Below are 19,805 nucleotides of genomic sequence, written 5' to 3' on the forward strand. Positions count from 1 at the left end.
GGGGGGTCAGCAAAACTCCATTTCCAAGTCAGGGATGGAGCGGTGCGGGGGCAAGGCTTCAAAATGGGGTCTGCAACGGAGGAGACACAGGGGGCATGGTCACAGCGGCTGTATGACATCACATTCAGCCGCTGTGATCACAAAAATGGTGGCGGCTTCCTGCGCGCACATACAGTCTGCACCAGCAGAAGGCTACACCATTTTTTATGATCACGCTGAACTGCAGTGCGACTGCAATTACAGCATGGTCAAGAAGGGAGGCGTCATGCTGGGTGGCCATGTCCTGTCACTGTGCAGGAGCCAGCACCGCTCACACACTAGTCCCCGGGTGCAGCCCCCAACCCCCGGGACACCCGGAGCAACAAAATGTAGATTCAGGCCACCAGGCCACGCCCCTACCTATGAAACCATGCCTCCTTTTTACCATTGCGCTGCTTATCTGCGCGCACTGCATTACAATCTCCTTCGCCACCTCTCTGGGTGTCACCAGTGATAGTGACACCTCTGCCATGCTTGTAGCAGCTGGTCCTAAGATCTACGCCTCAAGCCCTGAGTGTTTGCCCTTGTGACTTGTTGATCATCATAGCGAAGCAGATGCTTACAGAAAACTGCAGGGGCTTAGATTGAAAATAAAAAAAATTATGGGTATAAGGTAGAGAGGAGCGGGTTCGGTTCTCCGAGAACCGAATTCCCCACGAACTCCACGTGGTTTACACTGGTCCGAGGCAGGCTCGGTTGTTCCCGCCTGACTCGGAAAACCTGAACAAGGGAAAATGTCATCATCCCGCTGTCGGATTCTCGCGAGATTCGGATTTCATATAAAGAGCTGCGCGTTGCCGCCATTTTTACTCGTGCATTGAAGAGAGAGCGGAGAGGACGTGGCTATGTTCTCTCAGTGGAAATCTCAATATCAGTGCTCATTATCAGTGGTTACTTATTGCTGCTCAGTAATACTAGTAGTGTGTCTCTCCTGCTCAGTGTCAGTTCTCAGTAGTATCCTCATCAGTGCTCAGTATCACTGCTCATTGTCTTGTGCTGCATTGTGGTGCTCAGCATACTACAGTACATTACTAATAGTCCAGTGCTGCATCTTGCTGCTCAGTGTCAGTTCTAGTATCCTCATCAGTGCTCACTATCACTGCTCATTACATTGTGGTGTTCTGTATACTACAGTAACATAGTAATATAGTAACATATAGTAATATAGTTTTTGAGGTTGAAAAGAGGCAAATTGCCCATCGTGTTCAACCTGTTTTAAGTTGTGATGATTCTACATACTTGCTGAATAATGTTTTATGACTGGGAGTTTTTTTAAGGTCAGTGCGCTTAGTCTCGCGTCCAAATATTCCTTTAAAGCAAAGGGTCGTCAAACAGGTTCTACTGTTTGGATTCAGTCAGTTGTGGATGCTCCGTCAGAAAACACCTCTCCAAACTTCTTTGGTGGCTGCTCAGTTCTTCAGAATATGACTTGGGTATGTTCAGTCATGAAATTCTGTGAAGGCAGGGGAGAAGAACAAGCGCCATATGGTGTAGTATTTTGAATAAATTGGAGTGATAGATAGGTATATACGAAGTAAGTACCGGATAGATTCTTGAGATTAGGCCTGTCTGTCTCACTAAATTCTTTGTGGCTGTTCCCCACCTAGGAGACAAAAGATCATCGCCATATGGTGTAGTAACCTCAGATATATCTTGGGGTACCCTCCCCTCTATTTCATGCGTACCAAAAGGAAAATTCAATATAGCATATAGGATATATTTATATCCAGGTAGATCAAGTCGGTCCAATATGATGTAATGGCTGAATCAGTCGACTGTTGCTGCCTTATATAGTATTATCAATAAAAAAATTTAATCCACAAAATAATAATACAAATTCAGATAAAAAATAAATAAAACAAATCAGAAAATCTTAGCTGATTGGTGTAGGCAGTAGTTAGGTCAGTCTCAACGCGTTTCGCCTCCAGGGCTTCCTCAGGAGAATACATCATATCAAAAGATACACATATTTATAGTGCTTTCAGTTTCGTTTTGGCCAGCACTTCCGGTTCTAACCTAAACCGGAAGTGACGCGGCAGTGGCCGGGACGAGCCGCGTCACTTCCGGTTTCACGGAGCAAACGGACTCTATGTCCGTCTTGCGCTACTTATACAGACTGATCTAAAATTTATATTAACACTGCACCACCAATGCAATCTAATGTTAAATATCAAGCCACATATGCATTTAGTATGTAAGTCGGACCGAGCACTTCCGGTTCCGGAAATGACGCGAACCGGAAGTGCTGGCCAAAATGAAACTGAAAGCACTATAAATATGTGTATCTTTTGATATGATGTATTCTCCTGAGGAAGCCCTGGAGGCGAAACGCGTTGAGACTGACCTAACTACTGCCTACACCAATCAGCTAAGATTTTCTGATTTGTTTTATTTATTTTTTATCTGAATTTGTATTATTATTTTGTGGATTAAAATTTTTTATTGATAATACTATATAAGGCAGCAACAGTCGACTGATTCAGCCATTACATCATATTGGACCGACTTGATCTACCTGGATATAAATATATCCTATATGCTATATTGAATTTTCCTTTTGGTACGCATGAAATAGAGGGGAGGGTACCCCAAGATATATCTGAGGTTACTACACCATATGGCGATGATCTTTTGTCTCCTAGGTGGGGAACAGCCACAAAGAATTTAGTGAGACAGACAGGCCTAATCTCAAGAATCTATCCGGTACTTACTTCGTATATACCTATCTATCACTCCAATTTATTCAAAATACTACACCATATGGCGCTTGTTCTTCTCCCCTGCCTTCACAATGTTTTATGACTAGTTAACTACTACAACTCATGTTCCCCCTGGATTAACCATGTTGATATTTTAAGTATTATAACCTTGGATAGCTTTTTCATTCAGAAATGTATCCATTCCTTTTTTAAATCCAATTACAGAGTCCACCATTACCACCTTCCCTGGCAGGGAATTCCACATCCTGATTGCCCTAACAGTGAAGATCATAGTATCTCACCTGGCAGGTAAGTAGGAGTTGGGCTAGAGCTGTGGAGGATTGCTGCTTGGGCACCCCCTGTCAAGTGAAGGAGATCCAACTGAGGCAGCACAAGGGAACTCTCGAAAGAAGAACAAGGCTAGAGGAAGATCTGAGACAAAGAAATCTGACTTTTACCAGAGCTGACCAGAGGAAAGCACAAACACAGTCCCCCACTACCACAAATAATGCAGTCGAGTTTCCCACATTTGGGGAAATCACAGGGGTCAGCATACCCAGAATGCAATGAATGAACCTCACCCTGGGAGAACAATCTTCATGACCATGGTATCTCCTATGCAAAATAAGTATGATTTGGGATAGGGCTGGGGAGGGCCGCTGCTCAGGCACATCTCTGTCAAGTAAAGGAGATTCAACTGAGGCAGCACAAGGGAACTCTCATCTGGGGACAACAACTGCAGGGAGAACACATATTTTCAGATGAACATGGGAGGGCAGAAGGCTGCCTAATACTGAAGCACCCCCAAACAACAAACCAAATGCAACAACTAGTGCAAGCATTCCTGGGGGAAGGCCTGCAGCAGATGGATTTGAATATGGTGATGTCATCCAAGCAGTGGGTCAAAGTTGGCTTCAACCCTCGTCTGCATATGAAAAGAATAAAGGGGTGTGCAGGGCATGGCGGCCTTTTGCAGCGCTTGGATGACCCCTAGTTCGCATTAAACACCTCCACCCTCCTTCGGTGTGGGGCTCATGTTGGCTATGCCCCAGCCCCTGAAGCATTCAAGCTGATTTCTTGCAGCAGCTGGGCACTGTAACAGCTCCAGAGCTGCTCTGTAAAGCAAGTAAAAGGGTGTGGGCCCTGCAGCACTACCTGTAGTTTGCATTGTGCGTTGGAAGGCACAAAGTAAGCAGACGGGAGAAGTCAGGATAGTGCACAAGGGTATAGAAGGGAGGGGCTCAAGAAAAAAGAAGTGGAAACAGACAGCAAACTAGGCTGGAGAGAGACCTGAGACAAAGAGATCTGAATTATATGAGAGCCGACCAGGGGAAACACAAATTATGCAGTCAAGTTTCCCACATTTGGGGAAATCGCAGGGGCAGCACACCCAGAGTGCAATGGGTGAGCCTTGCCCTGGGAGAAGCATCTTCATGATCATAGTATCTCACCTGGCAGGTAAGTAGGAGTTGGGCTAGAGCTGGGGAGGGTCGCTGCTCGGGCACCCCCCTGTCAAGTGAAGGAGATCCAACTGAGGCAGCACAAGGGAACTCTCGAAAGAAGAACAAGGCTAGAGGAAGATCTGAGACAAAGAAATCTGACTTTTACCAGAGCTGACCAGAGGAAAGCACAAACACAGTCCCCCACTACCACAAATAATGCAGTTGAGTTTCCCACATTTGGGGAAATCACAGGGGTCAGCATACCCAGAATGCAATGAATGAACCTAACCCTGGGATAACAATCTTCATGACCATGGTATATCCTATGCAAAATAAGTATGATTTGGGATAGGGCTGGGGAGGGCCGCTGCTCAGGCACATCTCTGTCAAGTAAAGGAGATTCAACTGAGGCAGCACAAGGGAACTCTCATCTGGGGACAACAACTGCAGGGAGAACACATATTTTCAGATGAACATGGGAGGGCAGAAGGCTGCCTAAAACTGAAGCACCCCCAAACAACAAACCAAATGCAACTACTAGTGCAAGCATTCCTGGGGGAAGGCCTGCAGCAGATGGATTTGCATATGGTGATGTCATCCAAGCAGTGGGTCAAAGTTGGCTTCAACCCTCGTCTGCATATGAAAAGAAAAAAGGGGTGTGCAGGGCATGGCGCCCTTTTGCGGCGCTTGGATGACCCCTAGTTCGCATTAAACACCTCTACCCTCCTTCGGTGTGGGGCTCATGTTGGCTATGCCCCAGCCCCTGAAGCATTTAAGCTGATTTCTTGCAGCAGCTGGGCACTGTAACAGCTCCAGAGCTGCTCTGTAAAGCAAGTAAAAGGGTGTGGGCCCTGCAGCACTACCTGTAGTTTGCATTGTGCGTTGGAAGGCACAAAGTAAGCAGACGGGAGAAGTCAGGATAGTGCACAAGGGTATAGAAGGGAGGGGCTCAAGAAAAAAGAAGTGGAAACAGACAGCAAACTAGGCTGGAGAGAGACCTGAGACAAAGAGATCTGAATTATATGAGAGCCGACCAGGGGAAACACAAATTATGCAGTCAAGTTTCCCACATTTGGGGAAATCGCAGGGGCAGCACACCCAGAGTGCAATGGGTGAGCCTTGCCCTGGGAGAAGCATCTTCATGATCATAGTATCTCACCTGGCAGGTAAGTAGGAGTTGGGCTAGAGCTGGGGAGGGTCGCTGCTCGGGCACCCCCCTGTCAAGTGAAGGAGATCCAACTGAGGCAGCACAAGGGAACTCTCGAAAGAAGAACAAGGCTAGAGGAAGATCTGAGACAAAGAAATCTGACTTTTACCAGAGCTGACCAGAGGAAAGCACAAACACAGTCCCCCACTACCACAAATAATGCAGTTGAGTTTCCCACATTTGGGGAAATCACAGGGGTCAGCATACCCAGAATGCAATGAATGAACCTAACCCTGGGAGAACAATCTTCATGACCATGGTATCTCCTATGCAAAATAAGTATGATTTGGGATAGGGCTGGGGAGGGCCGCTGCTCAGGCACATCTCTGTCAAGTAAAGGAGATTCAACTGAGGCAGCACAAGGGAACTCTCATCTGGGGACAACAACTGCAGGGAGAACACATATTTTCAGATGAACATGGGAGGGCAGAAGGCTGCCTAATACTGAAGCACCCCCAAATAACAAACCAAATGCAACAACTAGTGCAAGCATTCCTGGGGGAAGGCCTGCAGCAGATGGATTTGAATATGGTGATGTCATCCAAGCAGTGGGTCAAAGTTGGCTTCAACCCTCGTCTGCATATGAAAAGAATAAAGGGGTGTGCAGGGCATGGCGGCCTTTTGCGGCGCTTGGATGACCCCTAGTTCGCATTAAACACCTCCACCCTCCTTCGGTGTGGGGCTCATGTTGGCTATGCCCCAGCCCCTGAAGCATTCAAGCTGATTTCTTGCAGCAGCTGGGCACTGTAACAGCTCCAGAGCTGCTCTGTAAAGCAAGTAAAAGGGTGTGGGCCCTGCAGCACTACCTGTAGTTTGCATTGTGCGTTGGAAGGCACAAAGTAAGCAGACGGGAGAAGTCAGGATAGTGCACAAGGGTATAGAAGGGAGGGGCTCAAGAAAAAAGAAGTGGAAACAGACAGCAAACTAGGCTGGAGAGAGACCTGAGACAAAGAGATCTGAATTATATGAGAGCCGACCAGGGGAAACACAAATTATGCAGTCAAGTTTCCCACATTTGGGGAAATCGCAGGGGCAGCACACCCAGAGTGCAATGGGTGAGCCTTGCCCTGGGAGAAGCATCTTCATGATCATAGTATCTCACCTGGCAGGTAAGTAGGAGTTGGGCTAGAGCTGGGGAGGGTCGCTGCTCGGGCACCCCCCTGTCAAGTGAAGGAGATCCAACTGAGGCAGCACAAGGGAACTCTCGAAAGAAGAACAAGGCTAGAGGAAGATCTGAGACAAAGAAATCTGACTTTTACCAGAGCTGACCAGAGGAAAGCACAAACACAGTCCCCCACTACCACAAATAATGCAGTTGAGTTTCCCACATTTGGGGAAATCACAGGGGTCAGCATACCCAGAATGCAATGAATGAACCTAACCCTGGGAGAACAATCTTCATGACCATGGTATCTCCTATGCAAAATAAGTATGATTTGGGATAGGGCTGGGGAGGGCCGCTGCTCAGGCACATCTCTGTCAAGTAAAGGAGATTCAACTGAGGCAGCACAAGGGAACTCTCATCTGGGGACAACAACTGCAGGGAGAACACATATTTTCAGATGAACATGGGAGGGCAGAAGGCTGCCTAATACTGAAGCACCCCCAAACAACAAACCAAATGCAACAACTAGTTCAAGCATTCCTGGGGGAAGGCCTGCCGCAGATGGATTTGCATATGGTGATGTCATCCATGCAGTGGGTCAAAATTGGTTCAAACACCTTTGCAAAGTTCTATAAGTTTGATACCCTGGCTGAGGAGGACCTCCTGTTTGCTCAATCAGTGCTGCAGAGTCATCCGCACTCTCCTGCCCGTTTGGGAGCTTTGGTATAATCCCCATGGTCCTTACGGAGTCCCCAGCATCCTCTAGGACGTAAGAGAAAATAAGATTTTAAACCTACCGGTAAATCTTTTTCTCGTAGTCCGTAGAGGATGCTGGGTGCCCGTCCCAAGTGCGGTCTACTTCTGCAAGACTTGTATATAGTTATTGCTTACATAAGGGTTATATGTTAGTTTTCATCGGTCTTGGACTGATGCTATGTTGTTTTCATACTGTTAACTGGGTAGTATATCACAAGTTATACGGTGTGATTGGTGTGGCTGGTATGAATCTTGACCTTGGATTAACAAAAATCCTTTCCTCGTACTGTCCGTCTCCTCTGGGCACAGTTTCTCTAACTGAGGTATGGAGGAGGGGCATAGAGGGAGGAGCCAGTGCACACCCAGATCAAAAGTCTTTTTTAAAGTGCCCATGTCTGCTGCGGAGCCCGTCTATCCCCCATGGTCCTTACGGAGTCCCCATCATCCTCTACGGACTACGAGAAAAAAAAATTACCGGTAGGTTTAAAATGTTATTTTTTTCTCTGCAACCCACTGCTAAATTGTGCTTCCTAGCTGTTTTTTATAAAATCACTTAATTAAATCTAACTCTGATTACGTCAGAGAAGGCCAGGTACCCTACACCATAAGAGGGGGTATGAAATTTTGACTTGTCTTCTTAAAGATCACCAAAATCTGTTGACAAGGTCAATTACATCCCTGGGTGGGATAGAACCACCAACCTTTTGGTTAATAGCCCATGTAAGTGCAAGAAATCCTGAAGCACTCACTCATCATGGGAAAGTACCAATGTGTTTCTTACAAAAATTCTCCAGATTATTGACTTTTTAAAGTTTTTCTAGGAAACGTTCTAGATGAATGCTTATTAGCCTTTGTCAGTATTGACTTTTGCAAGGTGTCTCTGTGGCGCAATCGGTTAGCATGTTTGGCTATTAACCAAAAGGTTGGTGGTTCAATCCCACCCAGGGATGTAATTGACCTTGTAATCAGATTTTGGTGATCTTTAAGTAGACAAGTCAAAATTTCAAAAACCCCCCTTATGGTGTAGGGTACCTGGCCTTCTCTGATGTAATCAGAGTTAGATTTGATTAAGTGATTTTATAAAAAAACAGCTAGGAAGCACAATTTAGCAGTGGGTTGCAGAGAAAAAAAATTATGCTGGCAGAAAAGTACAATTGAGTGATTAAACAGCTCTTCATTTTCTGATTTTATGTTTATGCTAACAAATTTGCTCTCTGAAAAGTGTACACAAAGCCAAGTCTCTGATTAACACCTTTGTAGGAATGGTTTTTCACCTATTACTGAATTAAACTTGCTTCATTGGAAAGGCATCAAAGATGCATCCTCATTTCAATGTCTACTGAAATAATACAGGTTGACACCAGGAAACGTCACTGCATCATTGCTGCTTCCTCATGGGGAAGTCTGTTTAATGTGAAAACAAGGTGATATCTAATCAGCACACAGGTAAGGAATTAAGAAAATCTTTCTTTATGGGTGAAGATGTTTCTCACAAATTGTTGTCCCAATGCATCATTGAAATTCAAGATGGAAGATGATTTTCATATATCACTTGTACATTTTGCATTGCTCTTCTGGTGACAATGTAGTTTGTTTTTGTCAATTACCATTTCAGTAATAGGGTAAAGAAAATTAAGTGGATTTTTTAAAGAAAACAATGCTGTCAATATACTATTAAAACAAATTAAAATGATAAAAGTTATTGTACTTTAAGTAAAAATAAAAGAGCCAAAATATCAATCCCAGTTTTTGATTACTTTAATTATAAAAAAAAAAATGCACATAGCAGAGGATAGTTTCGATCAATCGACCTCTGGGGTATGGGCCCAGCATGCTTCCATTGCACTACTCTGCTGCTCATGGAAGTGTAAGAGATCCTGAAGACTAAATTGATTAAAGGCCTAAAAGTACTTGACTATAAGGAAAGACTTACTAGGCTGAATATTTATACACTAGAAAAGAGGTGCCTAAGAGGAGATATTATTAATATCTTCAAATATGTAAAGATACATAACAAAGAGTTATCAGAGGAATTATTTATTAAAAGAACACGTGGTCACTCGCTGCGACTGGAGGAAAGTTCAGAACGCAATGGAGGAAAGGATTCTTCACTGTTAGGGCAATCAGGATGTGGAATTCCCTGCCAGGGAAGGTGGTAATGGCGGACTCTGTAATTGGATTTAAAAAAGGAATGGATACATTTCTGAATGAAAAAGCTATCCAAGGTTATAATACTTAAAATATCAACATGGTTAATCCGGGGGTAACATGAGTTATAGTAGCTAACTAGTCATAAAACATTATTCAGCAAGTATGTAGAATCATCACAACTTAAAACAGGTTGAACACGATGGGCAATTTGCCTCTATTCAACCTCAAAAACTATGTTACTATATTACTATGTTATTGTAGTATACAGAACACCACAATGCAATGAGCAGTGATAGTGAGCACTGATGAGGATACTAGAACTGACACTGAGCAGCAAGATGCAGCACTGGACTATTAGTAATGTACTGTAGTATGCTGAGCACCACAATGCAGCACAAGACAATGAGCAGTGATACTGAGCACTGATGAGGATACTACTGAGAACTGACACTGAGCAGGAGAGACACACTACTAGTATTACTGAGCAGCAATAAGTAACCACTGATACTGAGCACTGATATTGAGATTTCCACTGAGAGAACATAGCCACGTCCTCTCCGCTCTCTCTTCAATGCACGAGTAAAAATGGCAGCAACGCGCAGCTCTTTATATGGAATCCGAATCTCGCGAGAATCCGACAGCGGGATGATGACATTTTCCCTTGTTCAGGTTTTCCGAGTCAGGCGGGAACAACCGAGCCTGCCTTGGACCAGTGTAAACCACGTGGAGTTTGTGGGGAATTCGGTTCTCGGAGAACCGAACCCGCTCCTCTCTACCTTATACCCATCAATTTTTTTATTTTCAATCTAAGCCCCTGCAGTTTTCTGTAAGCATCTGCTTCGCTATGATGATCAACAAGTCACAAGGGCAAACACTCAGGGTTTGAGGCGTAGATCTTAGGACCAGCTGCTACAAGCATGGCAGAGGTGTCACTATCACTGGTGACACCCAGAGAGGTGGCGAGGGAGATTGTAATGCAGTGCGCGCAGATAAGCAGCGCAATGGTAAAAAGGAGGCATGGTTTCATAGGTAGGGGCGTGGCCTGGTGGCCTGAATCTACATTTTGTTGCTCCGGGTGTCCCGGGGGTTGGGGGCTGCACCCGGGGACTAGTGTGTGAGCGGTGCTGGCTCCTGCACAGTGACAGGGCATGGCCACCCAGCATGACGCCTCCCTTCTTGACCATGCTGTAATTGCAGTCGCACTGCAGTTCAGCGTGATCATAAAAAATGGTGTAGGCTCCTGCTGGGGCAGACTGTATGTGCGCGCAGGAAGCCGCCACCATTTTTGTGATCACAGCGGCTGAATGTGATGTCATACAGCCGCTGTGACCATGCCTCCTGTGTCTCCTCTGTTGCAGACCCCATTTTGAAGCCTTGCCCCCGCACCGCTCCATCTCTGACTTGGAAATGGAGTGTTGCTGACCCACCTCTCCCCCCCTTCCCCGCCCCGATTGACAGGCAGAGGCGATCACATTCTCTGCGGGGTGCCGCAGAAAATGCAGGCACATGCGTATGCTCTTAGCAATTTTTGCAGTTGGATCGCTTATTGTGATTGCAATCCAACCTGAATCAGGCCCTATTACCTATCACAATGCGCTGCGGGCAGTACAAAATTGGGTTAATATAGGAGAAAAACCCCCAGACCTGTGCTCCTTAACTGTACCTGGTGGCTAGTGGAGCGGCTGCCCAGTAATCAGTATCCACCGCAGTGCGCACACGGCCCACCCCCTACGGCCTCGCTCCCCTTCATCAGCGGCCTCGTGATCCGGAAGGGTGGTGTGTGTGTGACTGACCTTAGGATGAAACCGGAGCCTCCGCTGCAGTGACCCAGCAACCAGGGCACGGGAGTATACAGCGCCGCTGGGAGTGATGAAGCTGCAGTAAAGATGTCTATTAGACCTAGCCTGCTGCAGCCCTTGTAGATTCTCATAAAACAAGTTCTTCTTTTCTTGTCAAAATTAATAGCTAAGAATAGGCTGCCTGAGGCAGGCCCCTGTTAAGTGGCCTGCTACTGAAGGCACCAACTACAAACTGAGCTCCCTGTTCATGGAAGCGGGGTTATAGAGGAGAATGCACTGAGCTTCTTGGGAACAGTCAAAAGCTTTGAGCCGGTTGGTGCCTCAGATCAAGATCCTACTCTACACCCCAATGTGAATCCTTGTGGAGTCCAGTGTACCCCACAGAAGAAATTAATGTGTCACACCCATTGGCAGCAACCTTAGAATAGCTGCTGACGGGCACAATTGAGAAAGGAAGGGGGGGGGGACATTTGAATCCAGCACATAGATGCAATTCAAATATGTAATTTGTACCTTCCTATTTTAAAATATAATGGATGAACCTCACCCTGTGAGAACAATCTTCATGATCAAGAGATCTCATATGCAAAATAAGGATGAGTTGGGATAGGGCTGGGGAGGGTGGCTGCTCGGGCAGCCCCTCCCCCGTCAAGTTAAGGAGATTCAACTGAGGAAGCACAAGGGAACTCTCGTCTGGGGACAACAACTGCAGGGAGACCACATCTTTTCAGATGAACATGGGAGGGCGGAAGGCTGCCTAATACTGAAGCACCATATGCAACAACTAGTACAAGCATTCCTGGGGGAAGGTCTGCAGCAGACGGATTTGCATACGGTGATGTTATCCAAGCAGTGGGCCAAAGTTGACTGGAACCCTCATCTGCATATGAAAAGAGAAAAGGGGCATGCAGGGCATGGCGGCCTTTTGCAGTGCTTGGATGACCCCTAGTTCACATTAAACACCCCCACCCTCCTTTGGTGTGGGGCTCATGTTGGCCATGCCCCATCCCCTGAAGCATTCAAGCTGATTTCTTGCAGCAGCTGGGCACTGTAACAGCTCCAGAGCTGTTCTGTAAGGCAAGTAAAAGGGTGTGGGCCCTGCAGCACCACCTGTAGTTCGCATTGTGCGTTGGAAGGCACAAAGTAAGCAGACGGGAGGAGAAGTCAGGATAGTGCGCAAGGGCATTCTTTTCTCTTAGTCCGTAGAGGATGCTGGGGTCACATTAAGAACCATGGGGTATAGACGGGATCCGCAAGAGACATGGGCACTTTAAGACTTTCAAAGGGTGTGAACTGGCTCCTCCCTCTATGCCCCTCCTCCAGACTCCAGTTATAGGAACTGTGCCCAGGGAGACGGACATTTCGAGGAAAGGATTTATTGTTAAACTAAGGTGAGCATCTTACCAGCTCACACCTTAAGCATGCCGCAGAAAGTGGCATTCAACAGAACACAAGCCAACGGCATGAACAATTGCAGCAAAAAGCTGACCAGAACCATAACACAACATGTGTATAACCACAAGTAATAACTGCAGACACAGTATGGACTGGGACGGGTGCCCAGCATCCTCTACAGACTAAGAGAAAAGGATTTACCGGTAGGTATTAAAATCCTATTTTCTCATACGACCTAGAGGATGCTGGGGTCACATTAAGAACCATGGGGTTATACCAAAGCTCTTGAACGGGTGGGAGAGTGCGTACGACTCTGCAGCACCGAATGACCCAACTTAAGGTTATCATCAGCCAAGGTATCAAACTTGTAAAACTTAGCAAAAGTGTTTACTAAATAGCTGCTCGGCAAAGTTGCAATGCCGAGACTCCCCGACCAGCTGCCAAGGATGAACCCACCTTTCTAGTAGAATGGGTCTTCACCTACTTCAGTAACGGCAATCCTGCCGTGGAACGAGCATGCTGAATCTTACCACAGATCCAGCGCATAATGGTCTACATGGAAGCAGGACACCCAATCCTGATGGGAGCATACAGGACAAACAGAGCCTCTGTTTTCCTAATCTGAACCGTTCTGGTGACATAAATTTTCAAAGTTCTGACCACAGCCAGAGACTTTGACTCAACGAAGGTGTCAGTGGCCAAAGGCACCATGTGGAAAGATGAACCACCTTCGGCAGAAATTGTTGACGTGTCCTCAATTCTGCTCTATCTTCATGAAAGATCAAATAAAGGCTCTTGTGATACTGCATGGTTTGTACTGTTTTCCATGTGCTCCCAGATCTTTCAAGCAAGTAGCATGGTCAAGAAAGTTCTGTTTGAAAAGAAACAAACATTTACTGTCATTGTTATGCAAATAAACTTACATTAAAGCTAACAAGAAAGCACACTCGTTCTGTCTTTAAACTGATAAAAGAAACCCCAATAATATGGGGCATGCAAAAATTGAGATAAAACTCAGTTTTGCTCCTCTCCACGGAAATCTTTAATAAAAGGCGAAATATTTGTTAGTTCTGAAGAGAAACCAGAGCATGACCAAGATTCCACCTGTCGCCTGAGTGCCATGCCAGCAGTTCTCATTCAGATCAAAGTGAGCACCCAATTTGAATGAAAGAAAGCAGATTTCTCACCAGGCTTCCCCTTGCTATAAACATGGTTTGTACTCTTTTCCATGTGCTCCCAGATCTTTCAAGCAATTAGTATGGTCAAGAAAGTTCTGCTTGAAAAGAAACAGACATTTATAGTCATTGTTATGCAAATAAACTTACATTAAAGCTAACAAGAAAGCACACTCGTTCTGTCTTTAAACTGATAAAAGAAACCCCAATAATATGGGGCATGCAAAAATTGAGATAAAACTCAGTTTTGCTCCTCTCCACAGAAATCTTTAATAAAAGGCGAAAGATTTGTTCGTTCTGAAGAGAAACCAGAGCATGACCAAGATTCCACCTGTCGCCTAAATGCTGTGCCAGCAGTCCTCATTCAGATCAAAGTGAGCGCCCAACTTGAAAGAAAGCAGATTTCTCACCTGGCTTCTCCTTGCTATAAGCATGGTTTGTACTGTATTCCATGTGCTCCCAGATCTTTCAAGCAAGTAGCATGGTCAAGAAAGTTCTGTTTGAAAAGAAACAAACATTTACTGTCATTTCTATGCAAATGAGCTTACATTAAAGCTAACAAGAAAGCACACTCGTTCTGTCTTTAAACTGATAAAAGAAACCCCAATAATATGGGGCATGCAAAAATTGAGATAAAACTCGGTTTTGCTCCTCTCCACGGAAATCTTTAGTAAAAGGCGAAAGATTTGTTCGTTCTGAAGAGAAACCAGAGCATGACCAAGATTTTCATCTGAAAATATGTGTTCTCCCTGCAGTTGTTGTCCCCAGATGAGAGTTCCCTTGTGCTGCCTCAGTTGAATCTCCTTTACTTGACAGAGATGTGCCTGAGCAGCGGCCCTCCCCAGCCCTATCCCAAATCATACTTATTTTGCATAGGAGATACCATGGTCATGAAGATTGTTCTCCCAGGGTGAGGTTCATTCATTGCATTCTGGGTATGCTGACCCCTGTGATTTTCCCAAATGTGGGAAACTCGCTTTTATACCCTTGTGCACTATCCTGACTTCTCCTCCTGTCTGCTTACTTTGTGCCTTCCAATGCACAATGCAAACTACAGGTAGTGCTGCAGGGCCCACACCCTTTTACTTGCCTTACAGAGCAGCTCTGGAGCTGTTACAGTGCCAAGCTTCTGCAAGAAATCAGCTTGAATGCTTCAGGGGATGGGGCATGGCCAACATGAGCCCCACACCGAAGGAGGGTGGGGGTGTTTAATGCGAACTAAGGGTCATCCAAGCGCCGCAAAAGGCCGCCATGCCCTGCACACCCCTTTTCTCTTTTCATATGCAGATGAGGGTTCCAGCCAACTTTGGCCCACTGCTTGGATGACATCACCGTATGCAAATCCGTCTTCTGCAGAACTTCCCCCAGGAATGCTTGTACTAGTTGTTGCATTTGGTTTGTTGTTTGGGGGTGCTTCAGTATTAGGCAGCCTTCTGCCCTCCCATGTTCATCTGAAAAAATGTGTTCTCCCTGCAGTTGTTGTCCCCAGATGAGAGTTCCCTTGTGCTGCCTCAGTTGAATCTCCTTTACTTGACAGAGATGTGCATGAGCAGCGGCCCTCCCCAGCCCTATCCCAAATCATACTTATTTTGCATAGGAGATACCATGGTCATGAAGATTGTTCTCCCAGGGTGAGGTTCATTCATAGCATTTTGGGTATGCTGACCCCTGTGATTTACCCAAATGTGGGAAACTCAACTGCATTATTTGTGGTAGTGGGGGACTGTGTTTGTGCTTTCCTCTGGTCAGCTCTGGTAAAACTCAGATTTCTTTATCTCAGATTTTCCTCTAGCCTTGTTCTTCTTTCGAGAGTTCCCTTGTGCTGCCTCAGTTGGATCTCCTTCACTTTACAGGGAAGTACCCGAGCAGCGACCCTCCCCAGCTCTCGCCCAACTCCTACTTACCTGCCAGGTGAGATACTATGATCATGAAGGTGCTTCTCCCAGGGCAAGGCTCACCCATTGCACTCTGGGTGTGCTGCTCCTGCGATTTCCCCAAATGTGGGAAACTTGACTGCATAATTTGTGTTTCCCCTGGTCGGCTCTCGTATAATTCAGATCTCTTTGTCTCAGGTCTCTCTCCAGCCTAGTTTGCTGTCTGTTTCCACTTCTCTTTTCTTGAGCCGCTCCCTTCTATGCCCTTGCGCACTATCCTGACTTCTCCTCCTTTCTGCTTACTTTGTGCCTTCCAACGCACAATGCGAACTATAGGTAGTGCTGCAGGGCCCACACCCTTTTACTTGCCTTACAGAGCAGCTCTGGAGCTGTTACAGTGCCCAGCTGCTGCAAGAAATCAGCTTGAATGCTTCAGGGGCTGGGGCATAGCCAACATGAGCCCCGCACCGAAGGAGGGTGGAGGTGTTTAATGCAAACTAGGGGTCATCCAAGCGCCGCAAAAGGCCGCCATGCCCTGCATAACCCTTTTCTCTTTTTATATGCAGATGAGGGTTCCAGCCAACTTTGGCCCACTGCTTGGATGACATCACCGTATGCAAATCCGTCTTCTGCAGACCTTCACCCTGGAATGCTTTTACTAGTTGTTGCATTTGGTTTGTTGTTTGGGGATGCTTCAGTATTAGGCAGCCTTCTGCCCTCCCATGTTCATCTGAAAATATGTGTTCTCCCTGCAGTTGTTGTACCCAGATGAGAGTTCCCTTGTGCTGCCTCAGTTGAATCTCCTTTACTTGACAGAGATGTGCCTGAGCAGCGGCCCTCCCCAGCCCTATCCCAAATCATACTTATTTTGCATAGGAGTTACCATGGTCATGAAGATTGTTCTCCCAGGGTGAGGTTCATTCATTGCATTCTGGGTATGCTGACCCCTGTGATTTCCCCAAATGTGGGAAACTCGACTGCATTATTTGTGGTAGTGGGGGACTGTGTTTGTGCTTTCCTCTGGTCAGCTCTGGTAAAAGTCAGATTTCTTTGTCTCAGATCTTCCTCTAGCCTTGTTCTTCTTTCGAGAGTTTCTTTGTGCTGCCTCAGTTGGATCTCCTTCACTTGACAGGGGGGTGCCCGAGCAGCGACCCTCCCCAGCTCTAGCCCAACTCCTACTTACCTGCCAGGTGAGATACTATGATCAGGAAGTTGCTTCTCCCAGGGCAAGGCTCACCCATTGCACTCTGGGTGTGCTGCTCCTACGATTTCCCCAAATGTGGGACACTTGACTGCATAATTTGTGTTTCCTCTGGTCGGCTCTCGTATAATTCAGATCTCTTTGTCTCAGGTCTTTCTCCAGCCTAGTTTGCTGTCTGTTTCCACTTCTTTTATCTTGAGCCCCTCCCTTCTATACCCTTGTGCACTATCCTGACTTCTCCTCCCGTCTGCTTACTTTGTGCCTTCCAATGCACAATGCAAACTACAGGTAGTGCTGCAGAGCCCACACAATCTTTTACTTGCCTTACAGAGCAGCTCTGGAGCTGTTACAGTGCCCAGCTGCTGCAAGAAATCAGCTTGAATGCTTCAGGGGATGGGGCATGGCCAACATGAGCCCCACACCAAAGGTGGGTGGGGGTGTTTAATGCGAACTAGGGGTCATCCAAGCACCGCAAAAGGCCGCCATGCCCTGCACGCCCCTTTTCTCTTTTCATATGCAGATGAGGGTTGAAGCCAACTTTGACCCACTGCTTGGATGACATCACCATATGCAAATCCATCTGCGGCAGGCCTTCCCCCAGGAATGCTTGCACTAGTTGTTGCATTTGGTTTGTTGTTTGGGGGTGCTTCAGTTTTAGGCAGCCTTCTGCCCTCCCATGTTCATCTGAAAATATGTGTTCTCCCTGCAGTTGTTGTCCCCAGATGAGAGTTCCCTTGTGCTGCCTCAGTTGAATCTCCTTTACTTGACAGAGATGTGCCTGAGCAGCGGCCCTCCCAGCCCTATCCCAAATCATACTTATTTTGCATAGGAGACACCATGGTCATGAAGATTGTTCACCCAGGGTGAGGTTCATTCATTGCATTCTGGGTATGCTGACCCCTGTGATTTCCCCAAATGTGGGAAACTCGCCTGCATTTTTTGTGGTAGTGGGGGACTGTGTTTGTGTTTTCCTCTGGTCAGCTCTGGTAAAAGTCAGATTTCTTTGTCTCATATATTCCTCTAGCCTTGTTCTTCTTTCGAGAGTTCCCTTGTGCTGCCTCAGTTGGATCTCCTTCACTTGACAGGGGGGTGCCCGAGCAGTGACCCTCCCCAGCTCTAGCCCAACTCCTACTTACCTGCCAGGTGAGATACTATGATCATGAAGGTGCTTCTCCCAGGGCAAGGCTCACCCATTGCACTCTGGGTGTGCTGCTCCTGCGATTTCCCCAAATGTGGGAAACTTGATTGCATAATTTGTGTTTCCCCTGGTCGGCTCTCGTATAATTCAGATCTCTTTGTCTCAGGTCTCTCTCCAGCCTAGTTTGCTGTCTGTTTCCACTTCTCTTTTCTGGAGCCACTGCCTTCTATGCCCTTGCGCACTATCCTGACTTCTCCCGTCTGCTTACTTTGTGCCTTCCAACACACAATGCGAACTACAGGTAGTGCTGCAGGGCCCACACCCTTTTAGTTGCCTTACAGAGCAGCTCTGGAGCTGTTACAGTGCCCAGCTGCTGCAAGAAATCAGCTTGAATGCTTCAGGGGCTGGGGCATAGCCAACATGAGCCCAACACCAAAGGAGGGTGGGGGTGTTTAATGCGAACTAGGGGTCATCCAAGCACCGCAAAAGGCCGCCATGCCCTGCATGCCCCTTTTCTCTTTTCATATGCAAATGAGGGTTCCAGCCAACTTTGGCCCACTGCTTGGATGACATCACCGTATGCAAATCCGTCTGCTGCAGACCTTCCCCCAGGAATGCTTGTACTAGTTGTTGCATATGGTTTGATATTTGATGGTGCTTCAGTATTAGGCAGCCTTCTGCCCTCCCATGTTCATCTGAAAAGATGTGGTCTCCCTGCAGTTGTTGTCCCCAGACGAGAGTTCCCTTGTGCTTCCTCAGTTGAATCTCCTTAACTTGACGGGGGAGGGGCCGAGCAGCCACCCTCCCCAGCCCTATCCCAACTCATACTTATTTTGCATATGAGATCTCTTGATCATGAAGATTGTTCTCACAGGGTGAAGTTCATCCATTATATTTTAAAATAGGAAGGTACAAATTACATATTTGAATTGCATCTATGTGCTGGATTCAAATGTCCCCCCCCCCCTTCCTTTCTCAATTGTGCCCATCAGCAGCTATTCTAAGGTTGCTGCCAATGGGTGTGACACATTAATTTCTTCTGTGGGGTACACAGGACTCCACAAGGATTCACATTGGGGTGTAGAGTAGGATCTTGATCTGAGGCACCAACCGGCTCAAAGCTTTTGACTGTTCCCAAGATGCTCAGTGCATCCTCCTCTATAACTCCGCTTCCATGAACAGGGAGCTCAGTTTGTAGTTGGTGCCTTCAGTAGCAGGCCACTTAACAGGGGCCTGCCTCAGGCAGCCTATTCTTAGCTATTCATTTTGACAAGAAAAGAAGAACTTGTTTTATGAGAATCTACAAGGGCTGCAGCAGGCTAGGTCTAATAGACATCTTTACTGCAGCTTCATCACTCCCAGCGGCGCTGTATACTCCCGTGCCCTGGTTGCTGGGTCACTGCAGCGGAGGCTCCGGTTTCTTCCTAAGGTCAGTCACACACACACCGCCCTTCCGGATCACGAGGCCGCTGATGAAGGGGAGCGTGGCCGTAGGGGGTGGACCGTGTGCGCACTGGCGTGGACACTGATTACTGGGCAGCCGCTCCACTAGCCACCAGGTACAGTTAAGGAGCACAGGTCTGGGGGTTTTTCTCCTATATTAAACCAATTTTGTACTGCCCGCAGCGCATTGTGATAGGTAATAGGGCCTGATTCAGGTTGGATTGCAATCACAATAAGTGATCCAACTGCAAAAATTGCTAAGAGCATACGCATGTGCCTGCATTTTCTGCGGCACCCCGCAGAGAATGCGATCGCCTCTGCCTGTCAATCGGGGCAGGGGGGGAGAGGGGGGTCAGCAACACTCCATTTCCAAGTCAGGGA

General features: G+C 46.8%; 13 non-coding genes and 4 pseudogenes across 13 annotated transcripts; 7 read left to right on the top strand and 10 right to left on the bottom strand.

Moving 5' to 3' along the window:
- Positions 1 to 3,206: 3,206 nt before the first annotated feature.
- LOC135047531 (U1 spliceosomal RNA) lies at positions 3,207 to 3,370 on the bottom strand. The gene has a single exon (XR_010239562.1). It is a non-coding gene; the product is annotated as a U1 spliceosomal RNA (small nuclear RNA).
- A 692-nt stretch (positions 3,371 to 4,062) lies between these two features.
- LOC135047530 (U1 spliceosomal RNA) lies at positions 4,063 to 4,204 on the bottom strand (annotated as a pseudogene).
- A 152-nt stretch (positions 4,205 to 4,356) lies between these two features.
- On the bottom strand, positions 4,357 to 4,520 carry LOC135047494 (U1 spliceosomal RNA). The gene has a single exon (XR_010239528.1). It is a non-coding gene; the product is annotated as a U1 spliceosomal RNA (small nuclear RNA).
- Positions 4,521 to 5,212: 692 nt separating this feature from the next.
- Positions 5,213 to 5,354, bottom strand: LOC135047532 (U1 spliceosomal RNA; annotated as a pseudogene).
- A 152-nt stretch (positions 5,355 to 5,506) lies between these two features.
- On the bottom strand, positions 5,507 to 5,670 carry LOC135047489 (U1 spliceosomal RNA). The gene has a single exon (XR_010239524.1). It is a non-coding gene; the product is annotated as a U1 spliceosomal RNA (small nuclear RNA).
- A 692-nt stretch (positions 5,671 to 6,362) lies between these two features.
- LOC135047533 (U1 spliceosomal RNA) lies at positions 6,363 to 6,504 on the bottom strand (annotated as a pseudogene).
- A 152-nt stretch (positions 6,505 to 6,656) lies between these two features.
- LOC135047491 (U1 spliceosomal RNA) lies at positions 6,657 to 6,820 on the bottom strand. The gene has a single exon (XR_010239525.1). It is a non-coding gene; the product is annotated as a U1 spliceosomal RNA (small nuclear RNA).
- Positions 6,821 to 13,567: 6,747 nt separating this feature from the next.
- Positions 13,568 to 13,683, bottom strand: LOC135047487 (U5 spliceosomal RNA). Its single transcript, XR_010239522.1, has one exon. It is a non-coding gene; the product is annotated as a U5 spliceosomal RNA (small nuclear RNA).
- A 286-nt stretch (positions 13,684 to 13,969) lies between these two features.
- On the bottom strand, positions 13,970 to 14,085 carry LOC135047485 (U5 spliceosomal RNA). The gene has a single exon (XR_010239520.1). It is a non-coding gene; the product is annotated as a U5 spliceosomal RNA (small nuclear RNA).
- A 282-nt stretch (positions 14,086 to 14,367) lies between these two features.
- Positions 14,368 to 14,483, bottom strand: LOC135047481 (U5 spliceosomal RNA). The gene has a single exon (XR_010239516.1). It is a non-coding gene; the product is annotated as a U5 spliceosomal RNA (small nuclear RNA).
- Positions 14,484 to 14,627: 144 nt separating this feature from the next.
- On the top strand, positions 14,628 to 14,755 carry LOC135047474 (U1 spliceosomal RNA; annotated as a pseudogene).
- Positions 14,756 to 15,348: 593 nt separating this feature from the next.
- Positions 15,349 to 15,512, top strand: LOC135047499 (U1 spliceosomal RNA). The gene has a single exon (XR_010239533.1). It is a non-coding gene; the product is annotated as a U1 spliceosomal RNA (small nuclear RNA).
- Positions 15,513 to 15,664: 152 nt separating this feature from the next.
- LOC135047526 (U1 spliceosomal RNA) lies at positions 15,665 to 15,827 on the top strand. Its single transcript, XR_010239558.1, has one exon. It is a non-coding gene; the product is annotated as a U1 spliceosomal RNA (small nuclear RNA).
- A 674-nt stretch (positions 15,828 to 16,501) lies between these two features.
- LOC135047498 (U1 spliceosomal RNA) lies at positions 16,502 to 16,665 on the top strand. The gene has a single exon (XR_010239532.1). It is a non-coding gene; the product is annotated as a U1 spliceosomal RNA (small nuclear RNA).
- Positions 16,666 to 16,817: 152 nt separating this feature from the next.
- Positions 16,818 to 16,980, top strand: LOC135047459 (U1 spliceosomal RNA). Its single transcript, XR_010239501.1, has one exon. It is a non-coding gene; the product is annotated as a U1 spliceosomal RNA (small nuclear RNA).
- A 675-nt stretch (positions 16,981 to 17,655) lies between these two features.
- LOC135047517 (U1 spliceosomal RNA) lies at positions 17,656 to 17,819 on the top strand. Its single transcript, XR_010239550.1, has one exon. It is a non-coding gene; the product is annotated as a U1 spliceosomal RNA (small nuclear RNA).
- Positions 17,820 to 17,971: 152 nt separating this feature from the next.
- On the top strand, positions 17,972 to 18,134 carry LOC135047447 (U1 spliceosomal RNA). The gene has a single exon (XR_010239489.1). It is a non-coding gene; the product is annotated as a U1 spliceosomal RNA (small nuclear RNA).
- The last annotated feature ends 1,671 nt before the right edge of the window (positions 18,135 to 19,805 follow it).

Source organism: Pseudophryne corroboree, unplaced genomic scaffold (genome assembly GCF_028390025.1).
Source record: "Pseudophryne corroboree isolate aPseCor3 unplaced genomic scaffold, aPseCor3.hap2 scaffold_934, whole genome shotgun sequence".
NCBI lineage: Eukaryota > Metazoa > Chordata > Amphibia > Anura > Myobatrachidae > Pseudophryne > Pseudophryne corroboree.